Source organism: Micromys minutus (assembly GCF_963924665.1).
Source record: "Micromys minutus genome assembly, chromosome: 25".
Lineage (NCBI taxonomy): Eukaryota > Metazoa > Chordata > Mammalia > Rodentia > Muridae > Micromys > Micromys minutus.
This window is the reverse complement of record NC_137960.1, coordinates 38,809,899-38,825,363: the sequence shown is the minus strand read 5'-3', so window position 1 is coordinate 38,825,363 and position 15,465 is coordinate 38,809,899. Positions and strand designations below refer to the sequence as shown.

General features: G+C 45.6%; 1 protein-coding gene across 2 annotated transcripts in view; it reads right to left on the bottom strand.

Annotated features, from left to right (window-relative positions):
- The window catches only part of FOXO3 (forkhead box O3), a 91,924-nt gene that overhangs the window by 31,982 nt on the left and 44,477 nt on the right, over positions 1-15,465 (bottom strand). The window contains exon 1 of one of the 2 annotated variants that reach the window (XM_080937980.1): positions 13,903-13,952. The exons of the other annotated variant lie outside the window; for it this stretch is intronic. The gene's annotated coding sequence lies outside the window, so the exon portion shown is untranslated. Of the gene's footprint in view, positions 1-13,902; positions 13,953-15,465 lie in introns of those variants that run through there. 2 annotated transcript variants of the gene reach the window in all.

Sequence of the window (15,465 nt, the reverse complement as noted above, 5' to 3'; positions counted from 1 at the left end):
TCCCAAGAGTCTGAAGCAAGTGACTGCTGTAAATTAGGGGACTGGTCCAGTCCCTTCTGCCTCCAGCCAGCTGAATTAAATCCGGAAAGGCCAAACTAGTTAGGGATGAAGAAATTACTGTATACACAATAGCACTGTAGGAAAGAGCTAAAATTCAAGTTATACTCTGTGACTTGGAAAAACTGAAGTAGGGTAAGGTTTCCATTAATAGACTGCCAAAAAACTGGGGGACATGAGAATTTGTTCTGTTTTGAGACAGGGTCTTACTGTGTAGCCTTGGAACCCAACATGTAAACCAGGCTGGTCTTGAACGGGTGAAGTTTAAAGGCATGCACCACCATGCTCGCCGTGAGAAGAGACTCTGAAGTTGGACATTAGTATGACTTGGTGTCTTTGGATTCAGAAGTAAAGGACGCATACGGCCTTCGTTAAGATCCATTTTATTATTAATGTATTTATTCTCTGTGTCTGGGTGTTCTGCTTGCAGTATGTCTGTGCACTATCTGCACAGGCCAGGACAGGGTGTCAGAGCCCCTAGAACTGCAGTTACAAACCGTTGTGGGGCACCGGTTACAAGTTAAGAACTAAGCCTAGGTGTGCTGTTGGTGATTCCAACCCTCGGTTACTTGAGCCCCTACATCTACGTTCTTAAAGCTAGGAAACAGGTTCACTTGTCAGACACTGTAAAATTCTTGCAGATGAACTCAAACTGAAGCAAGCGGTAACATTTAACAATTACTGACACTGCACTGGAGAGGCGCACGGACGGACTTCAGCTGACAGGACACATACCCTATGGCTGGTCTCACCGCCATCCAAAGTCAAATTTGTAGTTTTATTCATTGCCACACACACACTTTTCTTATTTCTCAAGACTGCCACTTGCAAGCGTTGTACTGGGGAGAAACACGGAAGGTTTGTGAGGAGCAGAAGAAATAGTGTCTGGTTCACCCCTGCGCACAGTGGGCCTGCTGATTTTCTGTAATCATTTATAATCAACAAGGATACCCTGTGTGCTGACCTGAATCAATGTCCCCCGAGTTATAATTACTATAAGAAGTTCTGCGTAATTTCTAAAATGTCAGTGAACCACACTATTGTTAACTATGCCGCTCTCAAACCCTAACTTAACGAAGGAATCAGACTTCAAGTTCTGTGTATCCTTAAAGTCTTCAGAATGTTCTCCCTGTCAGCCCACTTGTGTGGGTCTTGGGTCTTTCTGGATTTTTGTCGGTACAGAGGATTGAACCTAGGGCTTTGTGTATGCTAAGTAAACATCCGCATCTCTAGTCCTCTATTCACCTTTAGACAGGTCTCATTAAGTTGTCCAGACTGGCCTTGAACTTGTGACGTTTTCTGCTTTTGCTTCTGGAGTGGCTGAAATTACAGACTTTGCCACAAAGCCTTAATATGATGAATAACACATGAATCTATGGTGTTTGTACCATAGATTCATATTATTTCTCAAGAAAACACGACAGATTTTGATTGCCAAATGTTCCTTATCCTGTTTGTTGGGTGGCAATGGCTGTAGCCTATTTTTACACACATCATACACACATGTCTCATACACTTGAGGACATTACTCAGATACTCTTATTTTAGCGGCTGCTTAAGGACTCACCAGTGTGCACATACAAAACTGTTTGTGATGGGAACAGCCAGGTCATAGAGAAGAAAGTGCCGAAACTCAGTAAAGCAAGCTATACTTATGTGAGAAATAGTTGCCATCTCTCTCTGCCTGACTGAAAAATGCAATGCTAGTATCTTGACTGATTCAGAAATAAGATGGTAAAGGACGTCGGCAGTGTCTTTGGACAGGAGGTCTCAAAGCTCACCAACCACTGGTATTCTAGAGACTCGGGCTCTCAAGAGAAGCAGACGAACTTACCAAAATCTGAAGCGTAAGATTTGCTAAACTGGTTTCTTTCAAAAGCATCTGAATAGTGTTAATCAGGATGTCCAGGCTGTTACTAATAGAATGCTTCAAATTAACTATGAAGAAATCAAACTTAACCAACACAAGCTCTACTCACCAAAACGTCCAGTTTCCAGGTCAGTGACTTCAGTATCAGTGCCTACAATGGTGCTACTGTGGAACTGTGCGAACACTTGTAGGAGGAACTTACAGCTACATGAGATCCATAGAAGGGCAAAAAGCGGTAAGAAGGAAAATGCCCACAAGTTACTACTAAGTGATTAGTCAGACAAATCTGATATATACTGTGTATGAAACTGTGAATGATCAAAGCCCCAAATTGATTAAATGTCCTAAATATGCTACCTAGTGGGTAATAAAAAGGTCATAGAACCAAAAATGATGGATTTTTTTCTAATATCTGGATAAATAAAAAATACATTCATATGGAAAGCTGATATGTATTGCTGGTGAAGTTTTTATTCTGTATGCACTTAGTATTCATAGATGAATATGGTTCAGCATGTGTGACCCAAACTGAATGCTGCTATTACAGCACTACATGCCCTAACATAGGGACCTACATGAGAAGTGCATGGCTAAGCAGAGTAGGTTTCCCTTTCAATTCAGCCCACAGATACTTCTATCCTAGATCTGGCACCTGGAAAGTCTGCCTGACAGTGCTGCAGTTCTCTTGTCTCAGCGAATGACCCCGCCTTTCTCCTCCATGACAGATGGTCTACACTGACTCTTACCCTAGCGCTGCCCTAGCCTTAAGACCCCTACAGTGCCAGCATCTGGAAGCAGGCAGCCATGTTAGGGGCTTCTGCTCTGAAGTAGGTCACAGGTGCATGCACGGTGCATGGTTTTCTGTTTGCTGTTGCTCTCTGAGTAATCTGTTGACTCAGAGACGGTGGAGTAAAGTTGCTACTGATTCTGTACTTCGGAATGACTTGGTAAGAGTTTGATGCATATACCTTAAAGTAGTATTTAGAGAAACTGAAATCCATGGCTTTATACTATGGGGCCAACTAAAACCATGGTGGACTCATTACTCAAATCTGTCCTCTAACAATTGACATTTACTTTTCTGGGTTAATATAAAGTTAATATAAAGGAAAGCATTCCTTAGGTTCTAGTGGCAGTAACTGGATGGGATGTTGAGAGTCAGGGGGGATAGAGGACAGGAATGTTCAGATTAAACTGAGAACAAATCCACACATGCCTGAGGTAAAGGGTCTGGCTGACCCGTTCTTGTTACCCGAAGCCATCCGGCGCACCTACCTTAAGCTGAGTCAGTTTGGGCTCTGACTACAACAAGAAACAGTGTTATCTAACTAGTGTTCACCCATTTCATCCCAACACACTTATGACCAATAAAATGTTGGCTTTCTTTCTATTACTATGGCAGACAATAAATATCTAGAGATGAAAGCGTGTTCCAAAAGTCAAAAAGCTAATGTCGCATGACAGCCAATGGGAGTTCCTACTTCCCTCCCCAGACGGGATGAAAAAAGATGTACTATGTGAGAAAGAGGCAGGATTTGGACTTCACCCACCAAGGTTGTGGAGAAACAGGTCAGGCTTCTGTACAGATTAAATTCAGGTGACCCGGCTGAGGTCATCCAGACAGCACTGATGTGTGGGCCAGGGTTTCTGACTGTCTATGGAACTGAACACACCTGATGCCATTTAGCCAGGCCATGGTGCCCTTTTCTGCTGTTTTTCTGTGTTGGTCTGATTAGCAGAAACTCAAGGGTAACTGTAGGATGAGAGGTCTTCCATCTGCTTTCTATGAGGAGCCTGAACCCCAATCTAAAAACCATACTTTTAAAAAGCCACACGCTGTTGAGTCCTCTTGTTTCTTGTCTACACAATAAAGAATAGAGTTAAAGGGACAGCAGGATGCTTCTGGGGCCTTCTGCTGCCCCCCAGGAAGTGCTGGAGTCCCCCCCCAGGTCTCTTTGTGTATCCACTTCTTTTCAACACAACCCAAATAAAAACCTAAAACATAGGAGCCTTAAGTATCTTTTGACTGTCCCTAGCTCAAATATGTCATTTCAGATGCAGGGCACTGGGCAGTCTCACTATCAAAGTGGCCTGGAAAGCTGTGTACTGGACCCACGGTCTTGCCCGTGCCCCAAGGGGTATTCTTTTTCCTATACTACTAATTTTCAAACTTTATCTTCACTTTTCTCAGTCTTCGGCAATACTTAAAACACAGAGCAAAGAAAGTGGAAATGTTTTGGCTCAATCGAGTAGGAACAGAAGGTCCAGGGTGCCCCAAATACCAGTCTTCTGTTACGGGGTCCCAAAGCCTCTCCAAGGGCCTGTGGAATTTTTCAGGACTGCATATGAATTACCTGTCCACCCCACATTCCTCTCCACTCCCGCCCCACATACCTACAGATGCCATGTGAATGTGGGAAAAGCACGACCAGAAGCATGTGTAGACTGACGTAACCAAGAACATGAAAAAACAGGTGACACTGATTCATATCCCACTCTTGAATGGCATCTGTACGTGCAGATGTGTGCGAATGTGCATATGGAGGTCAGAGAACGGTCCTGGCTGTCATCCCCGGGCATGAGTTCTATTTCTGTTTGAAGTTGGAGTCTATTTTTTTGGCCTGGAGTGCACATACCAATTAGGCTAGACTGGCTGGCCAGAGAGCTCCAGGGACCTGCCCGTCTCCACTGCCCCAACGCCGGGTTCCAGCCCCATATCACCATCCCCGGCGTTTATGTGGGCAGGGTCCCAGGGACAGGAGTTGGTTCCTGAGACCTGTCTCCCCAGCTCCCCAACTGAATCATTTTACCACTTTTGCCTTTTTAGTATGTTAACCTCATATATTTAAAACAATCTCCTGTCCTGTTTCACTGCTTTAAGTTGAACATATATTTACTTAGAAAATAACATTGTATTATATTCATAAAATGTCAGAATGTTCTTTCTGAGAACTGCTGAAATACGCAACAAATTTTTAACATTATAATCAACTGAAGTGAGAAAAAAAATGAAGACAGTATTAGCCCTAGATAAAGAAGATGGAAGATTAAGGGAGCTGGGGGCAGGGGCCATATAAGCAAGACAGCAGGAACATACCCTTAAGGAGAGGCGAAATCTCACTTCTATACATTACATCAGAGTCTTGATTATGTGTGATAAACCTACAGGGGCTCACCCATCGAGCTGTGATTGTTATGTGTACATGCATAATTACATTCAGAGTCCAGTCACACATCTGATTATTAACTAGCTTTGCTCTTCTCCTATTCTGGGGAAGAGAAGATGGGGGGGGGGGTGCTGTTCGTTTGTGTAGCTTCTCATGATACAGCACCGGCAGGCCTAGAACTCAGTCTGCTATCCGGGTCAGCCTCGGACTTGCGGGCTCCTGCCTGTGCCTCCTAAGAGCTGGAATCAAAGGCATGACCATGAACTATAACCAGCCCTGTGCTCACCCCAGTTCTCCCTCCCGCTCACCACTGCCCAGAGGAACCACGAGAAGCTACGCCCCAAGGGCATGTATTAAACATAAGTGTAAAATAACAACAAAAGATATAAAACAGGTAATGAGGTGGGGGCTGGAGAAATGGCTCAGTGAAACAGTTAAGAGAAAGCACTAGAACTGTGTTCAGTTCCCAGAAGCCGCATGGTGGCTCACAACTATCTGTAACTCCAGTTCCAGCGGATCTAAGGCTTTCTTCTGGCCCGTGGTGAAACCGGGCACACTCAGGGTATAGAGACACACGTGCAGACAAACACACACATCGAATAAATTTAAAAATCGGTAACAGGACAGTAAGCTCGGTTATACATGTAATAAGATAGACTAATACTTCGGCTGGCAGCCTTACTAAGGGAAGACAGAAACCTATAAACTGAAATGCATCTGACAGAGCCTATGCAACACTCTGAACCCTGGCTCTGCTCATTCTCAGCATGTGATTCACACCGGGTGGTTCCCTCCAAGTGTCCAGGACACTGAAGAGCTACCAGGTTGCCTAGGCTTTGTAAATTCCCGAACTCTTCCAGGAAGTACAAGGCTGGGGAAAAACAGTTTGAAGTATGGCTCAATGGGGGCCAGGAGAGGGGCTTCCCAGGGTTTCAGCAATGAGGTGTACCATCGGGTAGTACCTTACTCTAGCCCTCCTCTCAAACACTCCAGAGATGTCCATGCATATTTACCCAGCATGCAGTGATAAAAGGCGGGACTGGATTAGTCCACTCCTTTCTCAGAGTCTAAGATATCAAAGACCCTGTGCTCAGTTTGAAGCACCCACACCGAGCAGCTCACCACTGCCCGAGTAACCTAACTACAAGGGGATATGAGGCTTCCACAGGCACCTGCACTCACTCACATGTACTATCTACATTCGATATCTACATGACTACATGTATGTGTACATGTGCACATACATGTATAATACACACATACACATAAAAAATAAGTAAAATTTTTCTAATAAAGTAAAATAAAGACACACGGTCTTAGGAGGCTTAATGTACCCTCTACTCCCTGACCCCAGGCTGGCTCAACATGGGGAGGGGCTATGATCAGAGCAATGTTGAGACTATGGGACAAGCATGCTGTGTCCCCACCCCCAGTCTTCTTTAAAGCTTCTCTGGAAAGGTCTGGTGGAAAGACAGCTGAGCCTCACTCTGCATTCCCTGTGTGACAGAATGAAGCTCGACACGTGTGGTGCTTGAGGCCCCGATACCTGTAAGGGCATCGAGTCACACAGACACCAGGCGGGAAGAAGGTGCCCATCAAGTTTTAGAGTCAGCCTATCTGAGCACCAAGCTGAGGCCTGCAGGAAAGTCAACACGGCTAGCACACAACGCACCCAGCCAAGCAAGAGTGGGAACCAATTTCTTCTTCGTGGAAATTCTCATGGAGGGAACTGGGTGCCATACATAGAAGCTCTGCTTTTAACACCCCTCCCCTCTTACCTAGCTAAAGACTTGAGTGGTTAGGACCAACCCACTCCGACCTAGCTCAATCTCTGCAAAGGTGCTAGGTCAGCATGTTCTAGAAAAAGAATGCTGTATCTAATCTTGTGATACATTTTAAACAAAAATAATTACACATTATGCATACCCAAGTACCCACCTCTCAACTTTTAACAAGCCTTAGTATTTCGCCACATTTGTTTCAAATATTTAAAGAAACAAAGCATTACAGAGTCGCCCCATCTAGCCTCTATTCACTCAACTTTTAACTTCCTTACAGTTGGTGACCATCCTGAAGTTGTTAAGTGTTCAATATTTACTGAGTATATACATTCATAAAAGTTAATGCTACTTGCATATTTTAAAACTTCTATGTAAACATATCACACTATTGTTAGTGTCTTGCAATGTACATGTTTATTCAGTTTTAAAAATTGTCTTCTCATGGAAACTCCTGACATTGATCAAGCTGGAATCAGCATCAGAATAGCCTGTGGTCTCCCCGTGGAGCCTCCCTCCAGTCCTGGAACCTACGACAGCCTCCACGGCCATCCCCGACCCACTCGTAGGCCTCCCGATACTCTGGAACAAATCCTACACACACACAACTTTTCCGAGTCTAGTTTCTACTGGATCTGGCAGTTTCTCTGAAGAGAAGGCAAAACAGAAAGGAAGCAAAACTAGGTCCTTAACCTCAACCACTCCTGAACAGGAGGTGAGCAGACAGGTCTCTGCCTGAGGTCACCACTTCCTTACCCCTCAGCTCAGTCTTATCTCTGGAATCCTGAGTCTCCTGGGGCAATATCCTCTTATCAGCTAGAAAGAACCATCTTCTCTTCCATCCTTCCACCCTCAGAACCTGAACTATGCCTCTAAATGAACTTACAAATTGGTACTATTTCATTTTCCCCATGTCTCATTCTGAACTATTAACTAATTTTATTGAGGAAGAAACCAACACAGGAGTGACATTACTTCCCAAGGTCAAAGGGTTAATAAACAGAGAGCATCGTGCTCAGTAGAACCTACTCCAGCGGTATGTAAAAAAGTCACAGGCTTTCATCCTAGTGGACAAAATTCCTGTGTGATAAAAATGTGAGTGGCCTAGTCAGATGGCGGGCTGTCTGCAGTCTGCCCAAGGCAGCTGGTTCCCAGATCTATGACATTCAATTTTTCTTTTAAGAGGTTGCAACCAAATTGACTCCAGTGTAGTAAGAAAAGCAGGGGGGGGGGGGGGAAGCACAAAAGTATAAACAAAAGCCGTTCATTAGCCTAATCTCTCCCTCAACAGCCATTTAAAACTGGAAACAGAGAAAGGATCATGTTCTTAATGTCTGAAAAAAGAAAATGCAACACGTGACTGTCCTCCACATGAGAGTGTGGTACCCGGTATCAAAGAGCTCATTGTACTGCACGCACCACGGGGCAGAGTTGCAATGACGCAAGTATGTGACCTCCAGGCAGCAAACACATTGTCTGTTGCTCTAATAAGTTTCAGCATTTATAGTAGAAATTGTTTCTTGAAGAAAAAAAATGAATTTTTTTCCTTAAAATAAAATAAAAACCCCTATGCAGTGTGCTCAGCACCTCTGAGGCTCTATGTACCTTAAATACTATCTTGTTAAACAGAGACTGTTTTAAAGTCAGCTAATCAGACAAATTCCTCTTTTCTCATCTCTTGTACTTGAATCAGTTTCTTACAAAGCTGGGCTCAGGATCATTTGCTGGGATCACTTTGTTTCCTCAACAATGACAAAGCGCACTCACTGTGTATCTGCAGGTACAGAGCACAGGGCATGTAGTAAAGAACGGGGCACTGAGCACAGGGCTCAGCAGGCGCCATTCACAACAGGAATTTCCTCCTATGTTTAAATTCCCCGCCAATGACTTGAGAGAGGGTAACATGTTAACAAACCATCTTGGGTGTTTCCAGCTCCTTTAATAAAACACGCACAGCTCCATTTCTGGTGAAACGTGGAACCCCTCGACAACCCATCATTCCAAAAGAAAAGTGCTGGGTGTCCTGTCCCCCAGGATTCCCTGCCTCCCTATAAGTGCTATCGAAGGCTCTTCTGCCTGCAGCCCCACTCAGCGGCAGAGCTCTGAGGGCCCATCCTGACTGAGAGCACTAACAGGCACCACCCTGTCAGAAGACGCCCAGTGGGTAAAGAGGATTTCCAACAGACTGTGACAAAGCGCTGTGCAGGAACGCAGCAGCATGTGGCAGTCTGGGAAGGTACATTTCTGCACCGGCTTTTTTCCGGACTGCTAACCCTCGAGGCTTCGTGGGCAACGGCTCCTGATGTGAGCCACGGCCACTGTATTTACCCACCCTCCATCTGACTGCCCATCGGGATATACTTCCAAAAGGCAACTCGAGGTAGCTGAGACTAGAGTTTAGTCATCTGTTGGCCCAGTGCCCAGGAGTATTTGTGAAGTATATTTAATAAGGTTTATCCTGTGGTTCAATGGGACACACACATTGTACTCAAGGCTAAACTTGACTGTAATCAAGCTTCTAGAGTTCATGCCTAGTGTCAGGAAACTCAGGTGAGAGAGAAACATAATCACCACACAAGAAAACAGATCCATCCAGAATGTGGGGCATTCTGCAGGACAACTAACCTGCTTTCTGAAACCCGTCAATGGCGTGGCAAAGAGGGAAGGCGGGCATGTAGCTGGGAATTGTTCTTGATGAGGAGAGAGATAAGTTTCCTGCACCAAAAGTGGCCTTTAATCCTTTTCCTTTAAACTGGTGTGATTAACAAACAAACTTTACGGTATTTTTTTGTCCAGGTGTAGTGGTGTACACCTTTAATCTCAGCATTTCGGAGGCAGATGAAGGTTGGCCTCTGTGAGTTTGAGGCCAGCCTGTTTGGGGGACTTCCAGGACAGCCAGAACAATACAGAAAGGCTCTGTCTCAAAAACACACACACAAAAAAAATGTATATATTTTTCTTGAGGCAGAGTCTCACTATCTAGTTCTGGATGGCCTAGAACCTACTATGTACACCAAAGACCAAGCTAGTCTCAAACTCAGAGACATCCTCTTGACTCTGCCTCCTGAGTGCTGGTTTAAAGGCACACATCACCATTTCTGGCCCAAATTTGACTTTAAAATTATTAGATATTACATTATACACATTAAAAAAGTAACTATGGGTAGTTGTTAAATGGCAATGTGACCACTAAAAAATATAGCCATTTTTTTCAATGTGCACATAATTCAGATAAAGTAACTCAGGCCTAACATTTACTTTAATTTAAAATCCATGATAAAGGAAAAACAACAAGAGGTGGGGGTTTAAGCATATGGGGCAAATCTTGATAGCCTTTTTATACCCAAAAGCTTTGTGTTATCCTTGAATGTTTTAAGGAAGCTCAAAATATACTTATACATTGAAACTGTCAAACAGCTAATACAGTAACACCTTGCTTCTGAGACCTGGGAGAGGGAAATTGCTGGGACAACCAAGTCCTGTCAAAAGCAGAGTTGGTGCTGTGAGACGGGAGTGCTTCAAATAAAAAGTCATTTTCAATGGCACAACATTTGCTTCTGAGCCAGCTCACTGAACAAATGCTAGATCTAACTTTCTTTTCTGTCTCTACTTCATATTTTTCAGACTATTTTGCATAATGTCAGATGGGCAGTAAAGCAGTGACTCCACCAGATCCACTTTTTAAGAACCCTGAGCTGTTTCCTCTGCAGAAATCTGGCAGGAAGGACAGCAACTGGACCCAGGGCCCACAGGCAAGGCAGAAGAACACTGCTGCAGGAACAGCAAAGAAGGAAATGCAGGACACGGGTCTGGAAGGCTCTTCAGGCAGATCCCAAACTTCACAGGGTGATTATCAACTCCTCTGACAGGTGTCTAAAGACAAGTGCTACTTTATTCCTTAACAGCCCGAGGAAACCACATAAGGGGTTTCTCATGTTTTATGCCTTTGGGTTTGGGGGAGGGGGGATGGAAGGTGGGGGGACTGAGGGTGGGGGTGGGGAAATGTTTCCTTTAAAGGATTATAGGATAAGCTTTACAAATGTAGGAAAATCCAGACGCACACAGTTTATCTTCAATGTGTGCCCATCTCCTGCCTCTTCCTTCCCTGAAAACTACTGAGAAGGACAAACCCTGAAACTGCTCATAGTTTTGTGGGGCTGGAAGTGGAAAACCCTTTAAGGTCCTGAGGAAAACAAAACTCTACCCTAGGCAGCCAGAACAGGACAGGGGTACTTTCTACGAAGTCAGAATGGATGGAGGTGAGCACTGTACCCCCCACAGCCTTCTGAAGAGCAGATATTTAGAAAATAGTGAAGGCTCATGACAACAAAGTAGAATCCAGAATTACTTTAAGTTGCACTATTTTGTGATTTTAGTAAGAATGTCATTAAAAGGTCTAAGCCAGACATGGCGGTTCTACCTGTGATCCTAAGCACTCAGGAGACAGAGGCAGGAAGATTGAAAAATTGAGGGTCTACTTGGATGAGATCCTGTAATCTACCAACCAGTCATAGAAGCATGTGCACGTAGGTTTAAAAGTAACCAAAAAACCCCTCTCCAATGGAAACATAAAAGATCACACTAGTCAAGATTGCTTTCTGCGTTCTAGTAAGTTAGCAGCAGTTTGGGGTAATGATTCCTTAAGAAAGAATACAATGATTTTGGTGGCAAGGGGAGAAAAAAAAAAAAAAAGAAGCAAGGGTTTAGAACAATATAATATAAAAGAGTTTACCATGCTGGTAAAATTTAATACCTTCTAGGAAGGACTACAAGGCCTCTGATGTATCAATGGCCGTGAGGAAGAATTTATATAGCCACACAAATACATCTGAATCCAAAATCCCACAGAGCTTTCTGGGTAAGAAAGTCTTTTCACTGGTTTATCAACTGAGTTCCTATCAGAAGTACTGAAAGACTAACACTACTTTAATCATGAAGGAAAAGCAGCTCGGCAAACCCTATTGGAAAGTGAGCACCTCCCAGAAGAAGGGCATTTAAAGACTATGAAGCAATAACCTGAAGAAGAAGTTCTGCTCTGTGTTACCCAACTACAGCTTCTGCTTCCTCCCAACCCTTCTGAAAAGACAGCATTTGCTTCGTTCAGCACCTTTGACTTGTGAATCCAATGGCTGCTTACCTGTGACAGCCGCAAAAGAAACCAAGAAATCTCCTGAAACTGACACCCAAACTATCACCCACCAGGCCTCTCTGTGGCTGGCCTTAGACCCACGGGAAGAGGGCACCCACCAGACAACTGTACAGCCTTTCTTTTAACTGCACACAACCCCCACTCAATCCTTAATTCGGATTTTACCAGTGAGAGATGGAGGCAGAGAGTAAGTTACAGGACATGTTCAAGGTCCTGTAAAGGACACAAGCTCTCCCTGCACTCTGGGTCAGAGTCCAGAGCCCCAACTATTCCCCACCACCTGACCTGAGGCAAAAGGACCTCTCTGGTCCAAAGGCCAGCAGCTGCCAGACAACACTGGAACTGTCAACACCTAGGGAGGGAGGAAAAAGGTGTCCTTCCCACCCACCCCTAGGCAGTGCTGCCCCTTCCTCCCTGGCTGCAGGGGGGGGGGGGGGTTGTCTGCTTGGAGTGTCTCACTTCGTGCCCTGAATGCAGCAAGCTGACTTGAAGAAGAGGTGTGACCAAACTCAATGGTGAGACACTATTTAATCTGTTCCCAGTCCCTCCCCCAAACCTCTAGCAACCGGACATCCATGAACTACCCAGTGTCTGCCCTTGCTTTTCTGCCCAGGCCACCAGCCCATACCACAGCAGACACACAGGAGAACCCTGACCAGTGTGGCCATGTCAGTGTGAGGGTGTGAAGACAGGTTTAGGCTGAAAACAGTCTACCAGAAGTTTCTGATCCTTTGCTCTTCATTTCTAAATTACCAGACAGCACTCAAAGCAACCAGCCTAGGACACACACACCTTACTCCCTCCCCTGCCCAACTGGCCCCAGGCTAGAAGGCCTCCCTGCTCTGGGCTCGGAGAAACCCTATCAATTGGCATCCAAGAATGCATGAGCATCAAGACTGCTGCTCTGCAAAGGAACAAACTCCTGGTGACTCTCCTGGACTGTACCTTCTCAGTCTGGTTCTGCCTTTCAGCGCTTACTCTCATCAAGTAAGGGTGCTGCTTACTGGCTTGCTCTCCAGGACTTGGGGGATACAAACTTGGATGTCAGTCCCCAAGTCAGTGAAATAATTTCTCCCCTAAAGCATCCTCAAAACGTTAGCAGATCCATGGAGAACACGGAACTCCCATTTCCACTGCTGGGTTGGTTAGTGGGGACATGGAACACCGATGCTCACACTATGTTATGAAGTCTACATCAGTCTGACTATAATCCAGACGCCAGAATCTCGGAGGCAGCAATCACTGCAAGCTGCCCAACAACTTTAGCTATTTCACCCAAGGATACTGTCTTTCTTTATCACTTCTAAATCTCGTTAACAGAGAATAAAACCTTCCTGGTTCTTTATTCTTCAGACTGGGGAAAGAACCCATTGTGTCAACCAGAGGAAACAACCGCAGAGAACCGGCATCAAGCAGAGGCAGACGCTTGCTGTAATGCCCAGCTGAGCGCCACGATCGGCTGCCCCCCCCCCCCAGCCATCTAATAGTTGTGATTATTTACCCCTCAGGGGAACAGACCGACATGGCATGTCCTTTGATACAACTTCAGTGGCATTTTCCACCGAAATCATGGGCATGTTTTGTTTTGTTTTCCGTCTCCCTGAAAAGAAGAATGTAATTTCAGTCCAGTAGAAGAGCCATAAAAACAAATGCCTAAGAACAGAAAGTGTGACAGAGCTCACTGCAGGGAAAAGGCAGGCTTTTCCAGTGCTAAAGGAGCCAAGTCGATGGCCCCAGAGGAGCCATGCCAGAGCCTGTCAGTCTTAAGCCTGAGACAATGTGGGGGCACAGATGGAGAAGGTGGAAAACCAAGAAGGAAAGGGTTGCTTGTACAGATGGCTCCCCTAAAACCAACCTGCCCAAGTATTTCTACTTACTCACAGAACATCCTGTAGCTCTTACCAAGTCGCCACTGACCCAGAAATCAAGAGGCTAGCTCATACTTGACCAGAGAAGGCTCCAAAACATGTGAGGCTCTTCATGTCTGCCACTTCCCAGGAGCTGGCCTGGGACTTCCGTCAGAGCCCTTCCCAACCTCAAATGCTAAAACCAGATCCTGGTGCTGGCTAGAAAGCTCAATGGGTACAGGCACTGGCTGCAAGCCCGAAAAACAGATCCCTGGAACCCAAAGAAACTGCCAAGTTGTCTTCTAATCTCTGTCAGCATGCATACACACTCACGCACGTGTGTACTCACACAAAATACTGAAACATTCTGGTAGGTTTCTGAGCATATTCCAGCCCTCCAGGATACCGAAGACGGCCACAGAACTGGGGTAGACACACCACCCCGCAACCCAGCCTGCTTTCTGCGCCTTCTCCCTCCTGCTGGTTCTATTACCACTCAAGAAGGGGAATACTTCCAATCTTGTTAAAAGGATCTTATGTTCAATCTTCTAAAGAATATCCAAATGACAGCGACAGCTCCCAGGTGCCCCAGTGCTCACCGACATCAGACAGTGTGAAAAGTTTAATCTGCGCCTGCTGTTGTTGCCACGCTTACTCAGAGGAAGCAAGAAAGACACACAGACCCACATGGGATCTGTGGCAAGTGTAAGATTCTCACAGCAACAGGGTGGGGAGCCAGGAAGCACCCCCTGCCTCCTAGGCGTCCCTCGGTGTGGGAGAGCAGTGAGAATGGCAAGGAGAACAAGAAAATAATATGAAATCAAAAGAAGCAGAGATGTTAAAAGGGAGGGGGCAGCAAAGTAGTGGGGGTTAGAACTGAACTCAAGCAAACCCACATGGTTCTCCAGGGAAACTGCAGAGGTGAGTGTCACCTACTCCTGATTTAAGACATCCAGCAGTCCTCACAAGGATGGACAACTTCCTCTCCAACAGAACATGTACTTTCAACAACTCCTTCTGCCCCAAACATGGAGTAGGTGTCTGATTCCTGAATTATAGCCGGCTCCCAGTATGTAGCAGAGACAGACCTGCATGGAGCCCGAGGCTAAACTCTGGAGGCCTCTTCTCATTACACCCGGGCACTGCAGCCTGTAAGCACTGCAGGGCCAGTTAGGAATTATAAACATCACCCGTTGTGCTTCTGGCCATACCTGCAGCACCTGCAGTAGTTCCTCAGTCTCTAGGTTGCTGACGTGTACTTATTTGGGAGACGGACTCTCACTACGAAACCTTGGCTGGTCTGGAACTTGCTGCGTGGGTAACTGCTGCTGGGCTGACCGTGGATACCGTGCACTGTACTTCAGAGCTGTCTGTCACCTCTTCCTACTCATCAGTGTGGCTGCCAGCTTCCAATGACCCCGGGGACAAAACTGCAGCCCCCCCACCCATCCACCCAGAGTCACTGGCTTATGATTCCACTGAATTCCCTCTCTGGAGGTTCTGCATACTGCCCTTTTCCTCCTACAGGGCTGCCTCGTCTAGCCTTGATATGAGAATATATACCTGGTCTTACTGGAGCTTGGTGTGCTGTACTTGG